Consider the following 27480-nt stretch of genomic DNA (forward strand, 5'->3'; position numbering starts at 1 on the left):
CCTTATTCCATTTGCTCCATAACTGATTACAGACTAAGCATTTGCTATGACAGCTGTGTGAAGGCCACAGACATGCAGGGTGATATACCTTATGTTGACTACTGTTCAGCAACTTTTTACATTTTACGAAGAGAGAGATCATTGTGGTTTTTTTTTTTTCTTTTTTTTTTTTCTCATAGCATTTTTCATTTTCTTTTTTTTTTTTTTTTTTTTTTTTTTTCTCATAGCATCTTTTATTCTCATAGCATTCCATGATCTCTCTATTCTGGACTCAGTCTTATGTTCTTTACTAGTCTTTAAGTTCTTTACTAGGAGAGTGGTTAGGCCCTGGAACGGGCTGCCCAGGGAGGTTGTGGATGCCCCGTCCTTGGACGTGTTTAAGGCCAGGTTGGACGGGGTCCTGGGCAACCTGATCTGAATGTGTATGTTTGGTGGCCCTGCTAGGCAGGGGGGTTGGAACTACATGATCCTTGGGGTCCCTTCCAACCCGGGTGATTCTGTGATTCTGTGATTCTGTGATTCTGTGATTATGTGTTATCATTCACTGCATCTCCAGCTGCTTCTAGCCTTCCCTTAGTAAGCTTTTTTCTTTTTGTTGATTGCACCCTACTTAAAATTCCTTCAGCTATAACTCTACCATTTTTTACCATACCACACCAGTTGACATATCCCTGCACAGTTTAGACTCAGATCAACTAACGGTCTTTTAAAAATGCCTGGGCAAGTGATGACCAGGAACTTTTCTCAGTAAATGATTTGGTTGTGTCCATAGAGGCTTGGTCATTTTGTACTGGTTTGTCTCATCAACACAGAATGACCTGTGGTCCAATTTAGTTATTAGCATAGCCATTCTGCATGGCACTTTACTAAGTGACCTACCAAGCATATTTATTTTGTCAAAGGCCTAGAAATTGAACCTGGATCTCCCTATGCCTTAATCATAAAATCATCCCTCCTTGAGGCACAAAAGGTTCTCTTCCAAGCAAATTAAGTCAAAAAAGGGAGAAAAAAATGAGATGAAAGAGAAAAAGGAGAGACATGACAAGGAGGAATCTTGTACTTGATGCCTGCTTAGGGCATGGAAATGCTTACAGCTGGACTTGCTCTCTTTATTGTTAATCACAGTTCAATGCTCAGATCACAGAGAGAGCAGAGCAATGATGTATTTACATGATTTTGCTCTCTCTAAGATCAAAATATTCTCTGATGAGCTTAAAAAGAGAAAAATCAGGCTTCTAAGTGGTAATTATGATAATTCTGTGACCCATACACAATGTCTACCTATGGAGTACAGATACATGATTTATCTGCGGTCTCCCTGTCAATATCTTTTGAAAGATGTCAAAGCTGCTGCTTTGATCTCCAGCTTCTCATATAAATCAAGTGTGATCATATTCAAATAGATTAGTTTAATAATTTATTTCTGTATTTACCTTTTTCTTAATAGAATATATATTATTGTAAGATTTGTAGGGTTATTAATAATTTAGAAATACTTACCACAAAGGAATTGAAATAAGCAACAATTAAGTTTTAACAGTGAATGATGGATGAGCAAGCTTACTTCAAGGCAGTTGTTTATCATGGTACAATTTCAGTGTTGCTGCACCAAACTGCAAAATGATAGTATTTTATTCATATTTACACCTACATTGTTCTCTCATAAATCAGTAATGTGACATAAGAACTGTTAAAGATCTTTTACTCCAAACCTAGTAACACTTGTGTAGACTGAGCTGCAGGCTGTCTCAGAAGAACTTTCCATTCAGAAATAAGTGATTAATGGAAAACAAGCTTTCATTCCTCAGTGACCTACATAAGCCAGTCTGCTGATCACATGTGGTCAATTAACCAGTTTCAGAAAAGACTTTTTATGTGTAATGTTAGGAGGAGTAATGAAGTAATTGTTCAGCAGTCATTTCTATTTCAGACTAAGTGCTATAATTTGCCAAATAATACTCAAATGTATGTAGGACATAAAACTATTGAAAACATCCAATTGAAAATAATTATCAGACAAAAGGGCAGCATTTTTCACATACTCTTTTTTGTATGATTAATAATTCAATAGGTCTGTCTTCCACTGTCATTAATACAATGCATGGATAAAAACAGACCTTTGGAATCTGTTAGTTTGATTTCATACAATATCCATTCTATTTGCTTCTGTAGCTTCTGTCATCACTATATCTTGGAAATTGTTCTTATATTTACACTTACAACACTTATAAAACATTCTTCTCTGTTTTGCACTTGGATAAAAAGAAGCACAGAAAGATAAAATGAGATTCTTAGAAGAATCTAAGTCCAGATTTTTACAGAATCATAGAATTATAGGAAGGACCCTCTGGAGATCATCGTGTCTAATCCCCTCTAAAGCAGGTTCCCTACAGCTGGTCATACTGAAAGATTTCCAGAGGAGTCTTTATTTCCAGATGTGATTCCACAGCATCTCTGGGCAGCCTGTTCCAGTGCTCTGTCACTGTAAAGAAGTTCTTTCTTGTGTTAGAACTTCCTGTGTTCCAGACACATTCTCGTGGCACTCATTTGTGCAACCAGTGTTAGAAAAGGGCTTCACTTCTCTTCAGATATTGAAGAACATGGTTTTGGCAGTGCCTTGAACAGCTTGGTTCTCTTGTGGAGCTCTGAGCTCTTCACAGAGGTAAACCAGAGTTAAGCCAGGGACTTTCATCTTTGTTTCTTTAATCTGGAAGAATCTTTGATAGCAAAACAAAATTTTCTGTCTTGAAACTGGGGTTTTCTCTGGAGGTGCTCCTGGCTAGGTTAGATGGGGCCTTGGGCAATCTGATCTAGTGCCTGATTTGGTGGTTGGCAACACTGCCCAGTGTGGGAAACAGATGATCGTTGAAGTCCTTTACAACTCAAGACATCCTGTGACACTATGAAACCATAGGAAGACGCTACATGCAGCATTCTGCTTTCCAGGAAAACACAGTCATCCCATCCTATGGGTTCAGATTCTTCATTTATATACAGGAGACATTTAAAAGAACACTGCACTAGTCACCAAATATAATTCTCTTTCTGAAGTCTCAGAAGTCTGTACCCTGCTGCCCACTTAGTTGTGTTGCCAAAGAGCAGGCCAGGGAGTGGAAGCTGTAGTGTGAAGGCTGATTGGGCTGGGGAGCTTCTCCCTGGTGTTCTAATGGAGTGATGCTTCCAGGATGAACAGCTTCTCAGCAGTTTGTGAAGCAGATCAGGGTGGCTGGTGAGTGGCATCACTATGGTGACACAGAACAGACAGCTTGACGTGAAGAAGGGAGGATATTTTAAAGCAGCTCGCAAAGATGGGCTAGCATCACAGTTTCTCTCCTGTTCTTGCTATTGTGCTCCTCCCACATGCTTTCTATGCAGCTTACGTAATTCACAAATATCTATAGGGACATTTTGTACCTATTCCAGGCTAATACAGAACATGTTCCTCCCCTGAACCATTGTGAAGGTAGCACCCTGGGTCAACCTTTGCTATTTCCTAACAGAAGGGATTTCGCCATGCTGACCATTGCATTTTGTCTTTGCAGTAATTCTCGCTTAAAACCATAGAATCACAGAATCATTAAGATTGGAAAAGACCACTATGATCCTCTAGTCCAATCATCAACCCAATCCCTCCATGCCCACTAACTATGTTTCTCAGTGCCACATCTGCCCTTTCCTTGAGTACCTCCAGAGCCGGTGACTCCACCACCTCCCTGGGCAGCCTGTGCCAATGCCTCACCACTCTTTCTGAGACGAATTTTTTGCTAATATCCAACCATGTTTCTAGGAAGGTGGATTAACATTTCAGAAAGAAGCATTTGTTGATCAAACTACAATTCCCTCATTTTTCATTTATGTTTAATATTTTAACTCTGGCCATAGACAGGGCTATATTTTTCTAGGGGTTCTGTTAATATAAAAAATATTAAAACTATATACAGCCATATTGAGTTTGGATCCCTGGTGGAAATAGATGTAAAGACTAGGCATAGAAGTGATCCAAGCATCAAAATGAAAAATAAACAGAAACAAGCACAAAGAGAACAGTTTCAATGTCTGGATCAGAAAGCTTCTGTCAGCACTTCCCTGTGTGAATTCAGCCAGCAGCACTCTGTTTGTGAACTACTTTTCCTGGGCAGGCTGCCTTTGGAGCTCCTTCTTTTTCTACCAAAGGTCCACAGGGGAGAGTGACATCTGGTCTTGGAGGATACGGTCAGAACTTCCTTCAGAAAAATCAACTCACTTGTGTTAAGACAGCAGCTGTGCAGCTTTTGTTGAAAAGACCCTTCTCTATTGGTTTGAAAAATTCTTTTTTTTAAACTTTTTACACAACATTTCAGTGCTTGTAAAAAGTTGACTGCACAGTTCAGTACATGTACATGTTTGTAGTCTTTCCCTCAAAACAGCAAGAATCAGGAAAAAAAACGATGTCTGGGTTATCCAAATTCAGTGTTCCACTGCTATCATCTACAAAACAAAACATCTTTCATGGCTTTCTTCCAGAGTTATATGCATATGACAGCTCTGGTCTACAGCAGGCTTTTTGCTTTCAGCTCACAGAATAGAATCACTTCTGCTATTGGTTCAGAAGTGAATTCTTGTTAGGCTTGAGGTGTCACTGCAATCTCTTTTTCTGAGTGTCAAACTCTGAAAAGAAGTGCAATTGCATGTTCCATTTAGCCTGATGACTTGTAAGTAGAGTACGATCACAGATCAATGAGAAATTTGCTGGCACCTTCCACCATATCAGCACCGATGTCCGGCATTAGCAGTCTATCTAACAGCAGTAGACTTTCCAATTTTCCACTTACGAGGTTAAGGATGGAATGAGAAACTTCATTGATTGCTGAGGCACCTGAGATCTCCTAGTAGGTTCCAAAGTCAATAGCTAACTAGCAAATGGGACAGTGTACATGGACAAGCTAAAACTATGAAGGGTTTATTTCTTTTCTTTTCCTTATTCTCTACCTCTTGCTATCCCAAATTCTCTTACGTTCCCCCCTCCCCACCCCTCCCTTTCCTCTCTGCAGCATTTTGCAAGGCTTATCTGTTTATCCATCTTCATGAGAAAAGATGCAACAAGAGCTGACGTGGGTGCCGGAGAAGATTATGTTTAGCTTTATTGTGGGTGGCTCCCTCTTGGCAGTCATGGATTTTTACTGCATTATTTGGGACTATAATGTGATATTGTAATGCTGGAGCCATATGCCAACTCACTATCACCTACCACCCTTAATAAACTTACTTTGAAGGCAGACTGCCCTCAGTGGAAAGTCACAGGGGAGATTCCCCATGCCTGTGCTCTTGATCCATGTTATAGCATTGAAGCTAGTGATTCCTTCAATATCTGTCTCCAAGGGCACCCCAACTGAGATATATCTTTCCCTGAGCCCTTGCTGTGCCTTATGAATTTTATCTAGAGAAGTACGTTTCTAAAACAATTCCAATTTTGACTCAAAATTCTCTTTCATTTTAAAGACTGACACAAATTAAATGCCAGGATGTCTTTCTCTCAGAGATCATGGATAACTTACACAGCAGCATTGCTCATCCAACATATTTGGCACATTTATATGTGCTCTGCCAGAACATGACCTTAATGCCTGATGAGAACTGCACTGAAAGATGTCTCACATCATCAGAAAAGAGTGATGGACAAGCCTGAGTCTCCTTACCAATTATAATTAGAGGTGCCATTACCTCTGGAAAAGAAATATCTCTAAGGGAATCCGAGCCTTACAGTGACAGGTATTTACCATGTACACAAATTGCTCACAATTTGATTCCGACGGGTTAAAAGTCTGTAGGCTGTAGAAGCATTGCCATTCTATTGGAAAAACCAAAGAAGTTTTGGGGATGATTTCAATATAGAGAGTGACATACAATGCAAGACATAAAATGTTCATGTAGAGGGAAACCATTCATCTTAAAATAGAAACTTCTATTATATTGGAGGAAAAAGAAAAAAAGAAATCAGAACACTGCATTACTGTTTGTACTCTGTTAACATCAATGAGAGATGCTTTATGTTTTCTACAATGTCAACATAAAACAGATGCCCAGACCCTGCCTTAGAGATGCATGGCATTTTCATCCCGTTTCAAAAATAGAACTTAAAATATTCAGTGCACGGGAAAACAAATGTCTCTGACATGATATTCTTGAAGTTTCTAGATATTAAAGGATTCTGTAGATTGCAGCAGGACCTATTAATTTAGCCCAGCAAAGAACAAGGAGACATCGAAAATTACAATACATTATTGTGATGTGAAAATATGAGTCTTTACTTCTTGTTAAATCAAGTGAATGTATTTGGCATTGGCTCAGTCCTTCAATAACAAATTTGGTCTCAGAAGTTGGAGCAGACTCTGAGAACTAAAGATCCAGATTAGGCAGTGCATTCTCTTAACTCATCTGAGTTTCTTCAGTACTTTGACAGTAAGTATATTTATGTATATCAGAAAGGCCAGCCATGAGCCTGAGGCTCTGCACCATCTGGACAATTTGTGGTGTAATGATCTTGGTGTAATGCAGAGTTAGACCTCTGCATGTCCCACCATCTTCCCAACTGTCTTTTTTTGGATTGAACTGAATCCTACTGCTTTTTATCCATCTGCTTATTTCTTCCAGGCATTGGTGACAGCTGAAAGCACATCAGCAAAGACAGCAATGAACAGACAAGTACTATCTGCTTATTGATTGTGTCCTTTTCAACTTTAGTCTCAATACATCCTATGTGGTCCTGGAAAGACACTGAAAATGAAAAGAGGGAATACAGGGCTCTGGGGACAATGGAGCAGCTGATTTATGTGACCTGTGGATGTCACGGCATTGTTCCTGTTAGGTAGTCCAGAGACACCATTGCCATGCAAAGGTCAACAATGCTGAAGGCTGAATAAGAGACGTAAGGGCATAAATGTAGGGTCGTTTCAAAGCAAACCATGGAATATTCAGTATCAAGTTCTTACATGCAGCCAAGTGGAGCTTAAACACTTGTGCTTAATGCAAGTAAGTCTTAACTCGGTGAAGTTAGTTTCTGCCTAAGTGTAGTCCCTAACGGATATCTGCATATTTAGCCTTTGGACAAATGCTAAGCCTTTTTTTCTTACTTGATTCTTAAGCATCAGATTTTTCCACCCTCACAAAGCTCTGTTTTGTGCCCATAACCACTTTTCAGCTCTCAGGGTTTTTCCAGAACTCGGATCTCTCCATAAGTCCATGCTCTAGCCGAGGTTCTCTGCCTGAGCATTCTTGGCTCCCACCAAATGGTATTGGTTCTGGCTGCCAGATTCACTCTCATTGCTCCTCTGCCAAGATATTTCCATCACATTGTCGTAACGGGGCCAAAACATGGCTGAACCTCTGTATATATGGAGGGCAGAGTGTCCTTTCTCATTATAGCTGATGTTGAGATTCAATTTGGCTGCTAACACAGCCAGAGTTAGTCTTGTAGAGAAGTTGTGCATACCCTTTCTCTTCTGCATCTACAAAAGGGATGACTTTTGCTGTCACCTAAGCTGTTCCAGTGGGAATTAATCTTGGCTGAAAGCCCCAGGTAACTGCATTCAAATATGTTCCAGTACCCCTCCATATCACCAGCCAGTTTAGGAGAAACTTTCCTGGAACAGCAAAGGGGAAGGCCAGCAATAGGTAAAGCCCTCTCCTTGGATCCTTCTCACCCACCCATGGCTTGTTTACAAGCCAGCTAAAAGCCTTTCAAGGTTGGTGGTCCCATTTCTTCCTGGTCTGAGATGTATTTCCTTGCTTACCACAGCAGAGCTAAATACTCAGCTGGGGATTTTCCAAGCTGAGATGGTTTCTCTCATTGTCAAATGAGGCAACATTTCTCCTTCTGACATTTACACCAGAAGCTCTTTGGAGGGGGAGCTGTTGCCTTACCCCTGACTGTTCAGTGCTGCACTCTATCTCATAACAGCCAGCCATTTATTGATGAATTCAATCTGCCTAACTTGCATACTTAGCAGATGGCAACCTTTGACCTCCCTCTAGAGAATCTCCTGATTGTTCTGACTCAGGGATCTAGTAAGAAATGGATGCGATGTCAATGGCCATGAAAATCCTTCTAATGAAAACTCAGATACTTGCTATAGGAGGACTAACTTAGGTGGCAGAATGAGATAGGGGCTATGTGAGTAGGGTCACACTGGTCATGTATGCTTTGTTATATGTTGTACGTTTTATGTCTCGTTATATTCTTGATAATAACAAAGACTACCAGAAGAGGATCAAAATGGGGAAAGATGCTGTTTAGGTTTGTAAAGAAGGGAAAGAACTCAAGTGAACTATGGATTGTAGCATTTCATTGCTGATATATTTTTTTTACAACATAAAAGGATTAAAAATGTAACAACAGTAGTGTCTCTCTAAATGATCCCTTCCCCCTCATACGGAGACACCAGAGCCCAGACTGGTAACTCTTCCATCACAGGAATGTTGCCTCCAGGCTACAGCATTCATTGAAGTGTGAAATCACAATTAACAGAGCAAGTGTTTTGTAAGTGAGCAGAGACTGCTGCAAATTACATCCTGCTATTAGCTGATTTTAGAACAACATTGTTGAACAGCTTCATGATTACTGGGCTGTGGCGTGTATTAAAAAACCATTAATAAAACGTAATTGATTGTGAATTGTTCTTGCTGCGTTTATAGTTTTAATCGTAAATGTCACAGAAGTTTACTGGAAACAAAAGCTGCCTTCAGTTATTGATGGGAACTGGATTGTTCTAAAAAAATTTAGATAACCTGATTTGCAGCTGCTGTAGATCAGTAAACTGCTGCAACCCATGTGTTCTGCTGACTTCAGAGTTCCTCTTCATGTTTTTGTTCTCCAGTCAGCAAAGAAAGGTGTGAGACTGCCTTGTCTCTGCCAGAAAGTACCTCTGGGAGCTTGATGGAAACAATATCCTCAATGTCTCAGACCTGCCATTCACTTGGCTTGCCCTTAGAAGCAGGTATTGTCACTAACAGGGAACAGGGCCTGGCAGTTTCCAATTACTGAGGAGCAAGCAACAATACAGACATATACTTAGAAAATATTCACTTTTCTTTCCCTCTTTTGAGCCCAAATTATTTTCAATCCTCAAATCATGTTCTCTTACATGAAGACAGTATTTAATTCTGATCCGTGACCCCGTCTTGTCTCATGGGTGGACACGTTGTACCACTCTAGGTTTATGGCTACATTTTTCAAATTTGGGTGCCCTGACATGAATATAAGGGTTTATAAAAGACCATTCACAGTCAGTTTAATCTGGGACTTTGACAGAATTCGGGTCCCAGCCAGATGCAAACTGTCTGCTCTCCTGTACCACTTAATGCTGCTCGCGCTCAGGTTGAGAACCCCCAACCACGTAACTCCAGGCATTGCCTGAACTTGCTGATTCAGTGAGAGGGAAACCTAACTCCACTTATTAGCAGCCTTAGTCAGAAGGAGATAGAACTGAGCCAGACTCCCCAGAAAAACGTGCTTAGATATGTGGACTGCACTTTGCCTTATCTGTTTTCTACAGATATTTAAACCCAATGATTTTCATGAGTTTTCTGATTTCACAGAGAGGTGGGATAAAGAGAGAAATAAAAGCTTGGAGTTCTGACTGTAACCACCAGAAGTGCTAGCTGGAAGAGTGCAGAAAAATCTTAGAAGATGACCTAAAATGCAGTAATAAAATATATGCATTATTTATCGAATTTTTGGCACCCTCTGCCTTGGCAAATATTCTAATGTAAACAAGGAGTGGATTGCTGAAAAGCATTTCCTGCAAAAGAGGTAGTAGTAAGAGGTTTTATATATAAATAATATAAATATAAATATAAATATATATAAATAATTCTGTGAAAGCCAATATTTCATGTTTCTGGCAAGTTATATCCCTTAAAGAAAGCAACAAATGGGCTTCATGCTGACAGAGGGAGTGACTTGTACAAGTATAGATCTAAATATAAGTCACCACGCAGCTCATTTCTTTTTTTGACACAGATCTTTGTAGACGAAGGTGAATCCTGGAGCAAACACCTCCAGACTGCATTGAGCTGCTCCTCATCTCCTCTATCCATGCCTCAGACCTTTTGTAATCTGCTTGTTTGATTCCTTTCATGCAGGCCCACAGCAGTGTGTATACATGCACACATATTTTTATGTGAAAAGCCGAAACCTGGTATCCCCAACACACCCACTACTTTCTCTCATTGTAAATGGCCATCACTATGGTAACAACCGCTTAACACAAAATGCAGGGAGACAATCTGAAGAGGTTATAATATATGAGATACAACTGCGTTCTGTGTAAAGCCACAGATTGATTCCCATCATGGCTCTTGTTGCTAACTGATCCAGGACACCACGGGGTCCTTGGCACCTGTGATCTGGCATCTTCAGTTCAGTGTAGTACAGGCAATAGTTTTTTCTGACCCTGTCTTTGTCTTTATTCTTCCCTGCATTTCAACCATCCGATCAGCCTCAGAATTGAACTCAGTGGCTGACCAACCTGAAATTTTATATCTTTGGAGTTAGTGTTCTGCAACAGTGTGCCTTGTGGCAGATGAAGGGACTGTCTGCATCACAGGACAAAGTACATTACATGGCTGTGTCACTTCTCCTTGTGAGGAGCCTCTCTGTGGTGCCAAATCTCAGACTTCAAAATTAAATGGATGATAAAATGGAGGAAGAGCCACCGAGAATAATGTGAAGAATTAAAGAATCACAGAATTGTAGGGGTTGGAAGGGAACTCTAGAAATCACCGAGTCCAACCCCCTGCAAAGCAAGGGGTGCACAGGTACAGCAGGCTGCACAGGTAGGCATCCAGATTGGCCTTGAGTATCTCCAGAGAAGGAGACTCCACAACCTCCCTGGGCAGCATGTTCCAGTGCTCCATCGTCCTTACTGTGAAGAAGTTCCTTTACATATTAGTGTGGAACTTCCTTAGCTACAGTTTATGGCCATTTTCCCTTGTCCTGTCCCCACAGACTGCTGAAAAGAGGTTGGAAAATAAATTCCTAGTTAAGTTAGGTGATAGCTGGTAATTCGGTCTTCAACCTACTTCTTTCAAAACCTGTGCAAACTTTGTTTTTTGTTTTTACACTTAACCACATCTTAGTAAAGATCAGGTGAATGTATCTTTATTCTTTCTTTACTCTTTCAATGAATCATGTTATTCTTATGAATAATTCAGATGGATAAACTGTGGCCTCTGAGATCCTTCTTCATAAAAAGTCTTTGGGAAATCCTATTCTGAACTCCAGACAGACAAGAAAGTTAAGCAATTTAGAACACTAAAAAAGGTTCTGTTCTCAGCTGAGCATCTTAGAAGTGGATCTATCTTCAGAAAACGGAGGTTGTACACCACTGGTGGTATGGGAAAATGCAATTTGGGGGATGAGTAAACCCACTTCTAAGAGGAGATCAGTAAGGTGGTCCTCTAACTCCAGGGTAAAATATAGAATGACAAGAAGGCAAACATGTAAATGTGAAGCATTCATTGCTGGCTGGAAAGAGCTGAAAGTGATGCTGGTGATAATCTACTGCCATGATTGAAATGAGTAGGGTGTGGGTGATGACTGTTCACTGGCTTCTCTGCTTCAAAAGTGACTGAGCACACAAAAAGGCTGTGGGTTGCGTGCTCAGAACTGATGAGGGCAGGGGATTGTCTTGCCAAGACACTTTTGAGGTGCTCAGTACTTCAACTAGGAATTAACTGGGACACAAGAGACTCTGTCTGAATGTCAGGAAGTACTTGTTTACTGTGCAGATGAAGAAACACTTGCATGGGTTGCCTAGAGAGGCTCTGGAGTCTCCTTGGAAATATTCAGAAGCCATCTGGATGAGGTCCTGGTCAGTCTGCTCTGGGCGTCCCTGCTTGAGCAGGCATTGGACAGAATGACCAAATGAGATTGCTTCCAACATCAACCATTCTGTGATTCCTGCAGGCCAGTGTGGACGCTAAGATTCTCTTACCCTTCCTCTGAAAGCAGAGCTGTGAACTTGTTATGGGCATAAGTTGCACAGCAGGTTTGTTAGAGCACTATGGAATGCTGTGTGAGATTGACCAGCCACTTTAAGTCCCTGTGCTTTGTGGTCATTCCTTGCCTGATCCTCTCACCTTACAGTTTTGATGCCCTCTCATTTTATACTGGAAAGGTGATTTGTCTAGACAAACTGCAGAAAAGATAAAGCAGTTTCCAAAGTTGTCCACTAAACACTGATTTTCATATTTAATTTTCAGCAACTAAAATTAGGTTCTTTTTCTTTTGTTTCCTTTACAATTAATGGCAGGAGACATGAACTTTCAAATGGAAATTTACCATAGAATCAGAGAACTGTTTCAATTGGAAGGGATCCTTAAAGGTCATCTGGTCCAACTCCCCTACAATGGGAAAAACCCTACAGTTAGATCAGGTGCTCAGAACCCCATCAAGCCTGACCTTGAGTGCCTCCAGGGATGGGGCATCCACCACATCCCTGGACAACTTGTGCCAGTTGCTCACCACTCTCGATGTAAAAAATTTCCTCCTTATATCCAATCCAAAGATCTCCTCTTTTAGTTAGGGGACATTTCCCCTTGTCCTGCCACAACAGACCCTGCAAAAAGCCTGTCTCCTTCTTTCTTACCCTTTAGATCCTGAAAGACTGCTATCAGGTGACCCCAGAGCCTTCTCTTCTCCAACTGAAAAGCCCCAGCTCTCTTAACCTGTCCTTGTAGTAGAGGTGTTCATCCCTTGGATCATTTATGTCCAGATTGGGTTGAAATACACTCTTCAGGTGCTGCCACCACTACGGAAATCCACAGGGTGAGTTTTAGTCGAGGTTAAAACTGTTTTGAATAACTTTTTGCATAGAGGTTTATTATTTCTTGAAAGCTACAATCCACATTAGGGATGTACTCTGTTTTCACTCCAAGAGGGGTTAGAACTGATTTATTTGGGGAGGTCAAGTGCTGAGTATCTTTCTGTGTGGCCTGTGTGCCTTGTAATAGCAAGCTCTCTTGTTAATACAGTTCTTATTGCAACTTAAAATTATTACTTACATCCTGAATTTCACTGAGGTCTGCATGAATGAAAAATAATCCCATAAAGAATTCAGGAGCTTGCCAAGAGTCACTGCATGTGTTTGTTAACAAAACTGAACCTGAGTTGAGGATTTCTTTTCTTTCCTTGCACTTCCTTGCTTTGATCAAGCAGAAGCTCCATGTCTGCCAAGATTTCTCCTGTCCACAGGAATGTCAGCAGAATGGTCCATACTACAGGAAGAGTGAAAAGAATGCACTGCTGTGAGAACTGCCCCAGATTCTTCTGTTGAACACTGATTGAAAAATGGGAGCTGGAAAACCACAAACTGAGGTGTGGACCAAGAAAGAAGGTTAGGAAATGTATCTGCCAGATTGTGACCCAGGTTGCATTCCCCTCAAATGCACATCCTTCTAGATCCACAACCTGCTTTGTGAGGCAGGAACATAGCAGAGAAGGACAGGTGATCTTCTTCCTATTGTACAGATGTATAGGGAGTGAATAGATGGAGGCATATTTGGTCTGTGATGTGATGTGACTGGGACATGGTCCCAGGCATGGGGTGATGGTTGTTCTAGATGATCTTAGTAGTCTTTCCAAACTTAGCGATTCTGTGATTCTGTAATTCTGTGAACTGCTGAGGTCTCTTTGGTGGAGTGAGAAGAGAGGCAAATGGTAACCCTTGGCATTACTTTGCTTGAGGACTGGGGCAGCACCAAGCTTGTAGCCTTAACCATTGTGGAGCTCTGGGACAGACCTTGGGATTCTCCTTGATCATGACTGGGCAGTGGAGAATTGTAGGAGAACAAACATAGAAAAGAGAAGAAATTCTGAAAGTAAACTTTGAAATTCCCTTTCTTTCTCAGGCCTTGACAAAATCCTAGACTTTTAAGTGATGTGATGGTTTTGAAAAAAGAAAAAAAAAAAGAACTGTAGTTTAAATTAGATAACATTATGTGCTTCTAGAACTATCTGTCTCAGTTTGGCAATAAATCAAACTCTCCTTTCAGTGCTCAGACCCAGCTGCCTGGCTATGGAATATGCTGGCAGACTTTTTCTTAGGAAAGAATAAGTGTGAGCAAAATCCTCTGCCTTTTCCTACTACACATAGGAATGAAAAACTTTCATGCAAGACCAATGAGTACTGTGAAAGCAAGTGACAATACTCATATGATAAATCCCATCAACCAATTATATGAGAAACAGCCCACACTTGCTCCACCACAGGCTGCAGTTTTCAATACATCGTAGTGGCTCAGAGAACAAACACCTTTGTCTGCAGTACAAAGTTATCTCAAGCAGAAGTAGCAACTGTCACAGATAGTCAGTTGCTTGAATATAAAGATTTCTCACTGGATTGAATACACTACCAAACTGTTAAGTGTGCCTACTTGTAGGCTTTCCTCTCTAAAGCACAACTACAAGGTGTGAAATCAAGGTTCACTGAATTCAGAGCCAAGGTTTCTCTGACTTCACTTGAACCCTCAGCTTACGTATTTTCTCTCTCACAAAATGCTGTAAGGCATTTTATTTTTCTCTGAGACAGATTAATTGTCTGGCATTTTCCAGCTGAGGTCAGATAAATTACAACACTGATATATCCCACCCATGCAAAGGAGGCTTATGGAGAGTCTATTTTCCTGTGACTTTCTCTGTGGAGGATTCTCAGGTGTCTGCTGTTGTGGCTGAACTCACCGGTCAGCCCTTCCTTTTCAGTGAGATTTTAATCTTGTTCTCATTCCTTTACTCAGACACCTTTCATTTCTCAAAAGGATAACTGTAAAATATTAATATCTTGAGGTCTGCATTTCATACAGTTATGTTGAAACTGGCTAGTATTCAAACTTTGCTGGCATTGACAGTTATTGTAATTGCGTAAGCTGTATTTCCTTAGGAAACCAGCCTGCAAAAGACTAGAGTACCCTATGGGGACTGTTCTATACTTGCAGTGTCCCAGGCTCTAACTTTTAAATCTAGTCTATTGCTAGGTAAATCCATTGCATAGTATTACTTCTGGAATTAGTTAATTGTAGCATGCAATTCAACTAAATATATTTTAGACATTGGAATAAGGTGAAATAAATTGCACCCAATTGTATCTGTTTCTCTCCTCTGATAGCAGAAAGGGAGATGGACAATGGAGTTTTCTACATCGATTGAGCTCTTTAGATTTGTATTTAGTCAGTGACATCAGCTAGCCAAAAGAGTTTGGCTTGTAATTCAGTTCATCAAATGCTTGCATATATTTTAAGCTGAATCACACCCTCAACTCTGTTGACTATATTGATGAAATCCACATTAAGCCAAGACAGCTAGTTCAAAGGCAGACATCTACAACACAGATGTCTAGATAAGATGGATTTCCCCTTTATTCACTTATAGCTTTTTTTGATATAGCTGAAGACCTGCCACTCTGTCACATAATTTGTATACTGTCAGACTCCTGTGTGCTTAATACTAAAAATCCCCCCTTTCTGAGTAGGAGCAATATCATATGAAATAGGAAGAACTCACATTCTGCAAATCTATTCTCTCTATGCATAGTGTCTTAACTGCACTGTGAAATCATTGATTTGCTGGCTTTGAGCTGTTTTTTCATCAAGCCCAGAGGATAAGCTTTTTTTTTTGCACACCATATTTCTCTCTGGTACAGCTAATGCTGGCTTATTTTCCTTCAAATCTTATATAAAGCTTTTACAGGAGAATGAATCTGTGATATGCTTTTCAATCTTTTATTTTTTATTTTATTTTTTTATTTTTTAGAAAAAATATGAATAAAACAGTAAACTGGAAGACTGTGAGTGTCTGTCGCAGTTTATCTGTATTCTAACGCAACTCACAGGAAAATGCAAAGTCGATTAAAAACAACCAAGCGTAATAAATACGTTTTTTGATTCTGTCAGTATGGCTAAAGATGAAAGCTAATGGCAAATCCATATAAAGTCACACAGATCAAATGATCTATCAGTCTGTAAGCTTGCATTCATGACAGATAAATGCTCTTATTATCTTCACAGTGTGCCCAAGTTGGACCAGCATAATTTGGTGAGTTAACTTGGTACTTTGTAACTAGGATGCTTATATGTACAGTGCTTGCTTTTTACAATTTTGCAAATGCTAACAGTTTCATTTCCTCAGCCTGTCAATGGCCTCCTTCACTGATCACAGTTCATTTCTGTCCCTCAGCAACTCTCAGTCTTTTCCCACTCCATATTCTCAATCATAATCTTCTTGGGCTTTTCATAGAATCACAGAATACGTTACGTTGGAAGGGAACATAGTGATCTTCCAGCTCCAACCCCCTGCCCTGGGCTGGTTGCCCCCCACCAGATCAAGCTACCTCAGATCTGATCCAACCTGGTCTTGAACATGTCCAGGGATGGGGCATCCATAGCTTCTCTGGGTGACCTGTGCCAGTGCCTCATCAATCTCTAGGTGAAGAATTCTTCCCAACTTCCAACCTAAATCTCCCCTCTTTTAATTTAAAGTCATTGCCCCTTGTCCTGTTGTGATCAGACAGAGGAAAAACTTGGTCCCCCTTCTGCTTATAAGCTCTCTTCAAGTACTGGAAAGCTGCAATGAGGTCTCCCCGGAACCTTCTCTTCTCCAAGCTAAACAGTTCATCTTTTCATTCACCAGAAATTCCAAGCCTTTCTTCATAGGAGAGATGATCCATCCCTTTGAGCATCTCTGTGGTCCTGCTCTGTGGCTCCACTCCAACACCTTTCTTGCAGTAGGGGTCCCTGGACACAGTATTCCAAATTGGGCGTCTTGAAGGCAGAGCAGAAAAGGACAATTCTCTCCCTCTTCCTGCTGGTCACCCAGGAAGATGCAGCTCAGAATACAGTTGGCTTTCCTGGCTTCAAGAGCACACAGCTGGTTCATATTCATCTTTTTATTCATCAGAAATCCCAAGTCTTTCTTTACAGGGCTGCTCTCAGTGAGTTCTCTCAGCCCATACATGTGACTGAGATTGCTCTGACCCAAGTGCAACTCCCTGCACTTGGCCTTGTTAAACCTCATTGGGTTCACATAGCCCCACTTTTTGACTCTGCCCAGGTGCCTTTGGATGTCAAGTCTTCCAGCTCCTCATGGTAGCAACCTTTTTATCTCAAGCTATTTATCCACTCCAAGATACTTTGGCTGCCTTTAGCATTTCAGTGGCATGTTTTCTACTTCCACTTTACTGGACTACATTGATGGCAGAGATAAGACTCCACTGGTGGTCACCTCAATTATGACTGGTAGATAAGAACAGTGATTGCAGTGAAATCCTGGCTTTGCTTTTGTGCTGTTGTCATTCTTTGATTCTTTTCCCAAGCAGAAACTGTGAAGCAATGCAGGTTCCTTTTCTATTGTGTGGAATTGTTCTGGAGGACACTAGAAAAGCTGAGAGATTCAAGCGTTTTGAAGGAGGACAGACTCTTCAAAGGCTTTAGCTGCTGGACTCTTAAGAGGTTTTACCTGAGTACATGTAAGCAGTGATTATTTAGAGGGGCTGGTAACAGAGCAGCTTTAGGATATTCTCAGAGGTTTAGCAAAAGTCTTGACCAAGTGACTCTTGTCCCTACTCTCAGTGCACTGTTTTAAACACTAGACAACTGAAAGTGCTACTAAAAAGAACACTTGCTACAGTTTTTTTTTTTTTAAGCTGCCAAGCAACAGTCTCTTCATCTACATCTGTATCTCTTACAGAACTCCTATCTTGAACTTTCTCACCCTCAGTTTACTCTCAGCTCACCTTAAATTGAACCTCAGTCTCAGACTGGGAGAAGAACTCACTGAGAGCAGCCCTGTAGACTTGAGACCATATCCTACATTTCCCTTCAACTTATGCTATACAGAGAATCACATGGTGGGAAATGTTCTACAAATTTAGAGGCAGGTAACACTGGAAAAGTTACTTATGTTGGGATAAAATTCACAATTATTTTCATGCTGAATTTAATCTAAATGATTATAATCTAAATGTGTGTTGCTGATTCAGCATTCATTAGAATCAAAGGGAGACTTTTGACTGACTTCTAACTCATAGATTGAGAAACATAATGAACCTAAACTATGAGTTCTGTTGTACCTACAGCTTGGCTTAATCTAAGAATATAATCATGGGGAATAAAAACTGGTGCAGCCCAGATAAAAGTTCCGGTGAAACAGTCCATTTGTGTGAATGTAGTTATCTCATTCTGCACCTAGCCCACTGTTAACATTGAAATTATCTGTCAGTTATTCCTGAATGAATAACAATATTTTGTACTTTAACTGAATCTCAGAATGTTATTTAGGACCCCTCAGATCTTAAATTAAATATCAAAGTAATGTGGGAGGGAAGACAAGAGAAAAATAAAGTGGAAAAAATGAAATCCTTCCTTCTTCTCTCCCTTATTTGATGGATCTAGTAAAAAGGATATTGAATTAGAATTGGTATAGTAAGAAAGTCTTTTTCTGGAAAGTCAGAGAGTTTGCAAATATATCTGCAGGCATTGCAGAACTAGATCTTGGATCAGGTATGTGGACGCAACTGCTTTCAGTCTGGGACAACAGTTTTTCAGACACATACAGAAATGAAAAACAGTGTTTGACAGATACATGTTGGTGACCTTAGCATTAAGTGTACTTAAGTCTTCATTGTAAACAACTTTAGGAATGAACAAACTAATCTACAAAACAAGTACATGGACCATGTTGACATGATTGTTAGAGTTCCATGTAAGTATACCAAATGATTATTTCTATTTCTGATAGAAGGTGCAAACCTTTTCTATTAAACTGTAGAGATCAATGGGAGAAGCTCCCAGATTCGGTTGTGTTTACCTGTTGCATTACAAGAACAACAGAGAAGAGATTAAAAACTCATCAGCTTGTCAGTATGGAGGTTGGGAGTTTTGTTCCTCTAGCTGTTAAGCCAACTGTTTCAAAGAACCCATTTTCAACTCCTAGATCTGCTGTTCAAATCAATATGTTGGCGTTTGGAAGCAATACAGTTCTGGACAGAGTAAGCAATTTATACGTTTTCCATCAGCCAGAGTATCAATGAGGACAGGTACTCCTGAATGCATGTGAACTTTCTGCCTGATTTCAGTATTCAGTAAACAATTACAGCAGAGCATTAGCTGTTCTTCAGCTCATGCCGTGAGCTTGAAGTAATAACATAATCTTTGCTCAGGGACTGCTTGTTTCCCAGGTGGCTTAGACAAGACAACATGGAAGTAAATTTGCAGCACATCTCAATTTCCTCTGGTTACTTCTGTCTTGACACCTAATCTTTCCATTCAGGAATATACTTTTTTTCATGGAGCTGTGAACCGTTTCTTCCACTCCACTACCTGAACTGATACGCAAGAATATTTTATATTTCTTCCCTACATAAAAATCTCTCTATAACTGAAGATAAGTACCATACCTTTTGTTTTACCAATGGGAGGCTGAGGAGGCAAAGCATGGTTATGAATTAATGGTAGAAGAAGCAAAGAAAAAGCTTCTCACTGACACTGAAGAACAATGAAGAGACCAAGAAACTAGAAGCAGTAAGGTGCTGCTTCCAGTCTAGTCCAGTCCATATGTAATACAGAGTTGTAGGACTGTAGGAAGTAGTTCCTGTTATAAGATCGATATTGTTAGAAAAAGTAGATAGTATTTTGGGTATGATCCTTTGCCAGGTCTTCATTGCCTAAACTTTCTCTGTTTTCTCATCAGAAGCATTGATTTAACTCATGTTGTTCTTTACAAATGTTGCTTTATTTAATCAGACTACTGTGGTCACTGTACCAACTCTTCACAAAACTGTTTTTTCTGGATAGGTGACCAATTTCAGCAGGGTATGCAGCCCATAGCAGAACCAAGAGGAGAGAGCTCTACAACAGAACAAAAGTGCCCTGAGTAACCATTTTATTTTTATGAGAAAATCCTGAAACTATCCATGAAGGTGCCCTTCAGTAGCTTTTTACTCCATGACAGCCTCTAATTTAAGGAACTGATTTCCCCAAATCTCTTAGGAAAGCTCATGTATACTCCACATTTTCTGCATTCAAGTCACTAAAATCCATGCAAATCTTTCTATTGCATTTGGGTTTTGGATCACACTGTGACATAAAAATTCCTCCTCCATTCTTTGGAAGGGCTCCAGCATAGTAAGTAAAGCAGTGCTCTGAAACTTGGTTCCATGCTCATCTCTGCCTTTGGCTCACCTCTCTGTGCCTATATAAAATAGGGATACCATTACTTCCTGACCTTGTGGATGTGTCCTAAGAATTAATGTTTGTAATGTGCTATACACCTCTCCAGTGAATGGTAGCCTAGTCAGTGAATGTACTTTGTTCTTTGTCTGGAGGCAAATTAGTAAGGCCCTGGGAGCAGCTGAAATTTGGTTTCATTGGACAGTAACATTAATCCCATCTTCTTCAGGCTTCAGCCCAATTTCATTCATCTGGTGACATGCCTCAGACCTAATTTCAATACTGTGACATATTCTTCAAGGAAAGATATATTTTTCTGGGTTGTAAGAGAATATTTTGGTAGGTTAAGCACAAATGAAGATCACGCATCATAGAAACACAGGAGGTGATAATCTCCAGTACATCACAGCTCCTCCATCCTCCAAATGGATCAAAGGAAGAGTAATTAAACAAGCCATGCGGAGTTGTTCATGCTGCAAGCATGCAGAGGTAAAAATCATAACCCAGATATCTTGCAAGGGATCCCTATCCTTTCTGGACATGGGCAGCTTCCTTCACAGGACTTTTAGTGCCCCTGGGTTTGGATCTTGTTCAGACTTTCTGAAGAGTCTTCCTAATGACAGTGGAGCAGTGTAGGGTGGCTAGCTAAAATGTAAGGATGTCGATAACTTCTATTGAGTTGAGTTTAAATTATCCTTGGAGAAAGTCACTGGCATAGACAGACAGCATTTAGGCAGTAATACTTGATAGGCTGGCACTACTTTCTGAAAACAGCCTTCACCTTGAAGCCGTAAGCAGAGAATTGCCAGGAAGTCCTCCCAGCATGCCGAAAATAGACAGCTGAGAGCTAACTGCAAACCGAAACATGTAGTGTCTAAAAGAACATCCAGGAAACCCTTTCTCCAAACAGCTCTTACCCATGACCCCAAATCATGACAAGCATCAGCAAGAACCTCAGCACACACAACTCTGGCAGGCACCAGTTATTATTGCTATTCTTTATTCTCATGCTTCACTTTTATTGAATAATCATCTTACAGCTATGTTCACATTACCATCCCTTGCTCCAGCACTTACATACACTCAAAGGGCAGACTACAAATGCACGTAATAACTCTGCAAATGCAAGTGTTCTTGTTTGTTTTCTGATGTTTACTTGCTTGACTGGAGCATTCCACTGAAGCCTCATACCCTAGCTAGTTAGAACAGATTGTGAAGTGGGATTCATGCCTGGATAAAGCTAGTTCATTTGCTTTACAACACCAAGACAAATGCTGATGTGAAGCACGGTCACAAAGTCAATCAGGTCTAAGAATTTAAACACCAGAAGATTTACAATTCCATTTTGACAGCTCCCTCCACTCTTTCTCCCCTTTCCCCTAGCAATAAGACTCATTTAAAGCTTTAAAATATGGGAAGCAGAAGAGGTGTCATTAATTTTACTTACACAACAGCATTTGCACTTGTAAGGTTTTGACAGCTTCTCTAAACCCAGAGGAATTCAGATAGCTAGAGCAAATGAAAGTACACCAATACTTGTATGGGAAGGAGGTAGTTTTAGAACTGAATACATATTTTCTTCCTGCAGGAAGATGACAGTGATGAGAGCATGTAAGATGATTAACTACCACATTCACATGGTGTTTATTTAGTGTTATTTTTCCTCCTGTTCAGCATATTCTCTTTGTGTTTCTAAAATCAATAAAGCTGCAGCAAGTGAAGAGATTATTTCAATATTTCTTAGGATACTGTGCCCTTATCACTCTGCTTGGTACGCATTGTTTTTGATATGGCAGACAGAGTCTTTAAATGTTATGTTTGCTACTTAGAAAGTTCAGATGACTGTGTCTTTTTGGGGGGTGAGAAATCCAATTGCAGAAAGCCGAATGTATACGCATGCAACTAAATCCTTTTGGAAACACAAGTGGGATTTATTTTTTTATTGCTGTCATGATTTTGGATGGAAAATGGAAAACTTGCAATGAATTCATAATAGGTCATTGCATTACCATCTGAAACAGAAGGAGCGTGCTTGCTCGTTCAGAAGGGAAGACAGATGAAGGCTAGCAAACAGCAGAATAAAACATGAATTAAGTGATAGCCACTTGCTGATCATTGTTCTGCTATCTGTCCATTATCTGTCTGGATGTAGGTAGTAAATGCCACATGAATTTAAATAAAACCCATTACTCACACTCACTTACAGACGTGATGATAGGAATTGCTTGACAGATCTTACATAGGGAACTTGGATGTAATTGAGCCCGTTGCTCTGTTGATTCTCCTTCAGCAAAATCCTCTACCTGTGCAGGAATATTTTAAGACCTCACTAAATTTGAAATGGTGACAGAGCATTAGGGGTTTTTGCTTATTTGTTTTTTTTTTCTCTCATTATTGGGTCTCTACAATAACAGATGGTGAAATCTCTCCTGAGTAAGCCAAATGCCAGTGCTTTTTTTACAGGATGTCATGCAAAGGCACCAACAGCTCAGCTCCTACTAGATCTAGAAATTGATGGGCTTGCTCTAGTGCCTTTTAAAGTTCCTGGGTGTCTTTAAAACACTTTGGATCACCTCCTTGAGACATGTGAGTGAAGCAGGCAATCAGTTTTAAATACTTCCTTATTATTCCCACAGCTTCATTTGGACATGCTGGTAAACAAGGTAATAATCTCTGCTTTAACAACAATTCTTTTTTATAGCAGTGAGTCTCCTTACACATGAGTGTAAGGTCAGGACATGTTGCAAATAGATTTAAAACACTTTTTTCTTTTCCTTTCCTTGTTGAGTGGGGGGCTTCCTATTTCTGAAATAGCCACAGCTGGCAATAAACACCTGTGCAGTTACCGCTGGCAGAGGTTAGATGAATGAAAATCCTTTTGACCAAGCTTGTATTTCCTTGGTCATTTTGCTATGCTTTATTAAGGGAACACGCTCTAGTGTTTGCCAAGGGATATTAAGAGTTATTTCATGCTCCTAGAACAGTCCCAATTCACTCTTTTCTCCTGATGGTTAGCTAATGAGCTGATGGCCAGCAAATCTCAGCTGAATTCACAGTTCTATGTCACTGTGACAGTACGGACCTTTCTTCATCCCTCTAAGTCTCACATTCTACATTGGTGATGTAAGACTAGTCAGATGAACTGTGAGACTAAGTTGGGGTATATTTATAAAGGCAAAGAAAAGGCCAAAACTCAGATGTTGTTCTGTTTATATCTACCTTGTATTCCTTGCTAAATTTCTGTCTTGGTTTCAGCATATATATCAATCTATTAGGTTGCTTTTGTGACTTTTTATTCAAAAATTCCTAGAAGATGCATTGCTTAGTTCAGAAAGATAAAATGAATGAGTTGAGTGTATGAATATATAAAACCTGTAAAAGATAGCTGCATTTGGCATCTGGGGTTTGTAGGCTTGTGTGTTTCTAGCTACAAATTATGGCTGTGGCTTGGGAAAAGAAGACTGTTTTTGCATTTTGTATGTTAACAGTTTCTGGTATCTTGTTCTGGTGGTTTGGGAATTCTAAGTGGGAGGATGAAAGGCTGGAAGAGACTCTTCTGTTTCTTTGTACTCCGTGGCTTCAAACCCTCTCTATGTGTGTTCTCTCCACCTCAGAAATCTTTCATCTTCTTCACTTATTTCTTCTTAGACACCATCAGAGGAGGAAGAACTGATGGTGGTCTCCAGACAAGATGGTTTTGTATTGTAGAAACTCAATTCAGAATACATCCCAAACTTGGGACCAGGTCTGAGTCTTTCCTTTGCACTTAAAGAAAGGGATAGAGAGATGCTCCACCCCCCTTCCCTAATCCCTTGGTTAAGATAGCTAAATTTGTCAGAAATATTGTGGTTTAAGCATTTTGTAAGTATGAGTAGGACTCCTATCCTGGCAAAACACTGCGCTGGGCTTTAACCAAACATGTTATGACCCTAGTTATGCACAGGTGTTTGCTGCTTTGTTTTGTCCTTATTTGAGGCTCCCTTGCATTTCATAGGGATAAGCCCTGAATTTATCTACTTTGGCACTTTTCATGAGACAGAAAACAGATAGCAGAAGGATAGAGGAAAGAGAGGGATTCATGTGAAAAGTCTTGAAGTACAGTAAATGTCTTTTGACTGCTGCCTGTGGAATTTTCATATTTACTGGGAAGGAAATCATGCTCAGCAATTGTCATTGCCTCCCAGAGAAGTAGTGCATCTGTTTGAAGGTACATATTGTACTTTCAAAGCTCACTGTCTCTCAGACAACATAGCCTGTGACAGCTGAAATCATTTGGGATGTTCCAGTTAAAGGGATACAGGACCAAATTCCCATGGGCTGTGGATGGCTTCTGCACATAAAACTGTCATTGAGTATGAAGAGGAATTTTCAAAAGCATTCAAAAAGTTTTTGCCTTCTCTCATGAAATTAATTCTGCATTATCTTGATCATCCAAATAGCTCTTTCTGAATCTGATCTGGTTTGGCTGTGATTATTTTAGCAAATAGGATAGGTTGGGGACCACTCTGGCCAGGACACCACTTGATTCAGCTGCTCTGCACCCTTACAGCCAAAATCTCTGGCACTACAAAACTGGATGGCTACATCCCAGCAGTCTGTAGTGAATGCCATTAGGCCTGAGCCAGTTTTCAGCTTCTTCCCAGGAGCTGTTCTGGGAGACTTATCTTGGCCAAAAATCAAGAGCCAGGGAATGTGTTAGCAATTAAGAGATATGGATGGTCACATTCAAGTGGATGTTCTGTCACTCTTGGCTTGAGAGCTACAGTTGCATTCTTCAAGCTCCCCTGACGTGAATACAGATGATCACAGAATGGAATTATAGAATCTTTTGAGTGAGAAGGGATCTTTAAAGGTCAGGTAGTCCAACCCTCCTGCAACAAACAGGGAAACCTACAGCTAGATCGGGGCATGCAGAGCCAGGTCCATATCAGAACTGTAAATGATCATTTCAATGAGAAGCTGTATACCAGCAGCAACAGCTATATCTCATATCATAAATTAAAATTACCTGGGGAAATTCTTAAGCAGTTGGATCAGTAGGTACACAATGGTGTACCCTCATTCTCTCAACAACTGGAACAGGGTACTCACACTGACAATGCTTATGGTGAATGGTCCTGACCATGCATGAAGTATAAGGCCATGTCTAGGAGTCATGTGGGACATTACCATGTCTCTAAAGTCCTCAGTGACTCTTGTCAGAACCATTCCAGGAATCTTTTGATGTGGGTAGTCAGTTTATACTGCATGCACTTTTTCATTGGCACTGATTATTTTACTAGTAATATACGACAGACTTCACTACTCTTCTGGAGAAACCTTGCCTGATGCATTCTAGTACTGAAGACGAGTGCAGTAATCAGGGGACTGGTGAGCCCCTTTTAAGGGCTGAGAGCAATGTGGCTTCACTTATTTAGGTGAGTAAAAGGAAAGCTGTAGAAATCTTTGGTAGCTCTCTGTATTTACCTCAGAGAGCTGGGTACTCAGCAGGGAGAAGAGACTTCAAAGATATTTTTGGCGCAAAAACATGCACATATAATCTGGTCCTGAATAAATAGAGATTAGAAATTAGAAATTATGAGGAATTTTCTAAATAGTAGAGGAATGTGGTTTTGGAAAAGCCTTCTGACAACAGGAGTAATTGCCAAAATAACCAAAATTGAAGAGAAAGCTAAGAAATCCATGGAAGGGATTATACGACCTGATAGCACTTGACAACACAAACTGAACTCAGCAACTGAAGAACTCCCTTCAAGTCTTATCTGTGATGACCTGCAGAACATAGAAGGAGACCATATCCCATTGATTTGCAATGACAGAGAAGGAAAACCCAAGTCTCAGTCCCTTCAGAGCTAAATGTGGAGTTATGTTGTTTAGCCACTGTTCTGTCTTTTTAATAGCAAAAGAGCCCAGAACTATCTCCTGCAGAAACACACAAGGCAAGCTGATGTAACACAACTAGGGAAGAATGTACTAGAAAAGTTATTTATCCTAATTTGTTTGCAGTATCTTCCATCCTGCTATAAAAATGGAAAAAATAATAAAAAAGGCAGATATCTAGATACTAACTATATATCCAACATATATTAAATTCAAGAACATTTATATCTAAATGGCTCCTTCATGTCCTAAATTCTCCCAGTTGTGCTTAATTCTTTGAGCACATAAAGGAAGTAAAAACCACCCACACACTACTTCAGAGCCATTTTTCTTCATCTAAATGAAATTTCTTTAGTTCCATTCATCTTTACAGCTTATTCAACAGGTCCCTCTGCAGCAGTGAAGGGAAGCGTGTTTCAATGTGCTAATCCAGCTCAGAGATGGATTAATTGACTCACAGGTCCCTCTGATCACTAGCCAGATGTCTTTCCCCAGCTGGCAAGCCTTACTTATTTTCTTGTTGTTGTTAATTCTGGGGTTCAGCCAACAGGGGCCCTTCTCCACTCAATCAAAGGCAACATACCCTCTGCCGACATTTTGTATTCTTGCCTGCTTTCCCTTGGGCAACGATATTCAACTGTAAACCTCCTCTCCTGGCTCTTTTTCACCTGGCTGTTGGCCCCTCTGGAGAGGTTTCTTGGGGCAATTGCACTGGTGTGTCTGCATGTTAGTCCACTGTGGGCTGGTGCTCTGCATGCTCAAGGTGGATGATGGAGAAATGTGGTGTCTGGAGCATCACATTCAAGAAATTTCAAGTGGGAGTATTGAATTTTGGGGGGAAAATAAAGATTCACAGACAGTAGAAGCATTTCCTTCACTAGGGTGCTATGGAATGACAAGAGAGCAAATCTTTCAGAGTGATTAGAATGACTGAGCAAGACTAGATCTTTTAGGAAAGTAAGTTGTGAAAAAGTGTAATAGAATGGATGTTTCAAAGATAGGATATGTGAGGAGTCCAAACTCCTCTACTAATTCTGTCACTGGCCCTGATTCCTGAGCACATCACTTCTCTGGCACTTCTATTTTCTCATACCTAGCAGAGATTTAATTATAATATCTTTTAAAGTCTTCTGCAGTGACTTGCAGTGATTTGGTTAAAACTTTATTGATATTGAGTATGTCAATTTTGGCCAGACAGTAAAACATTACTTGTTCTTTCCAAGTGTCTTGTTACACTATTGTGATCACATTGAGTTGAAATTTAATCTACAACCTACATTCATCTAGATTCATCTTTTTCCCTCTCCTCTTATTCTCCTCTCCCTCTCCTCCTATAATGAACTGAAAAAAAAGAAGTTCCCCAGAATAGAAAAAAGAAAAACAAAAACACTCCTCCTTGTCTGC

General features: G+C 40.2%; 1 protein-coding gene across 5 annotated transcripts in view; it reads right to left on the reverse strand.

Annotated features, from left to right (window-relative positions):
• Positions 1–27480, reverse strand: part of GRM3 (glutamate metabotropic receptor 3) — a 109242-nt gene that overhangs the window by 48425 nt on the left and 33337 nt on the right. Inside the window, exon 2 of one of the 5 annotated variants that reach the window (XM_048964521.1) lies at positions 22391–22499. The exons of the other annotated variants lie outside the window; for them this stretch is intronic. The gene's annotated coding sequence lies outside the window, so the exon portion shown is untranslated. The remainder of the gene's footprint in view (positions 1–22390; positions 22500–27480) is intronic. 5 annotated transcript variants of the gene reach the window in all.

Source organism: Lagopus muta, chromosome 1 (assembly GCF_023343835.1).
Source record: "Lagopus muta isolate bLagMut1 chromosome 1, bLagMut1 primary, whole genome shotgun sequence".
In the NCBI taxonomy this organism is placed as follows: Eukaryota; Metazoa; Chordata; class Aves; order Galliformes; family Phasianidae; genus Lagopus; species Lagopus muta.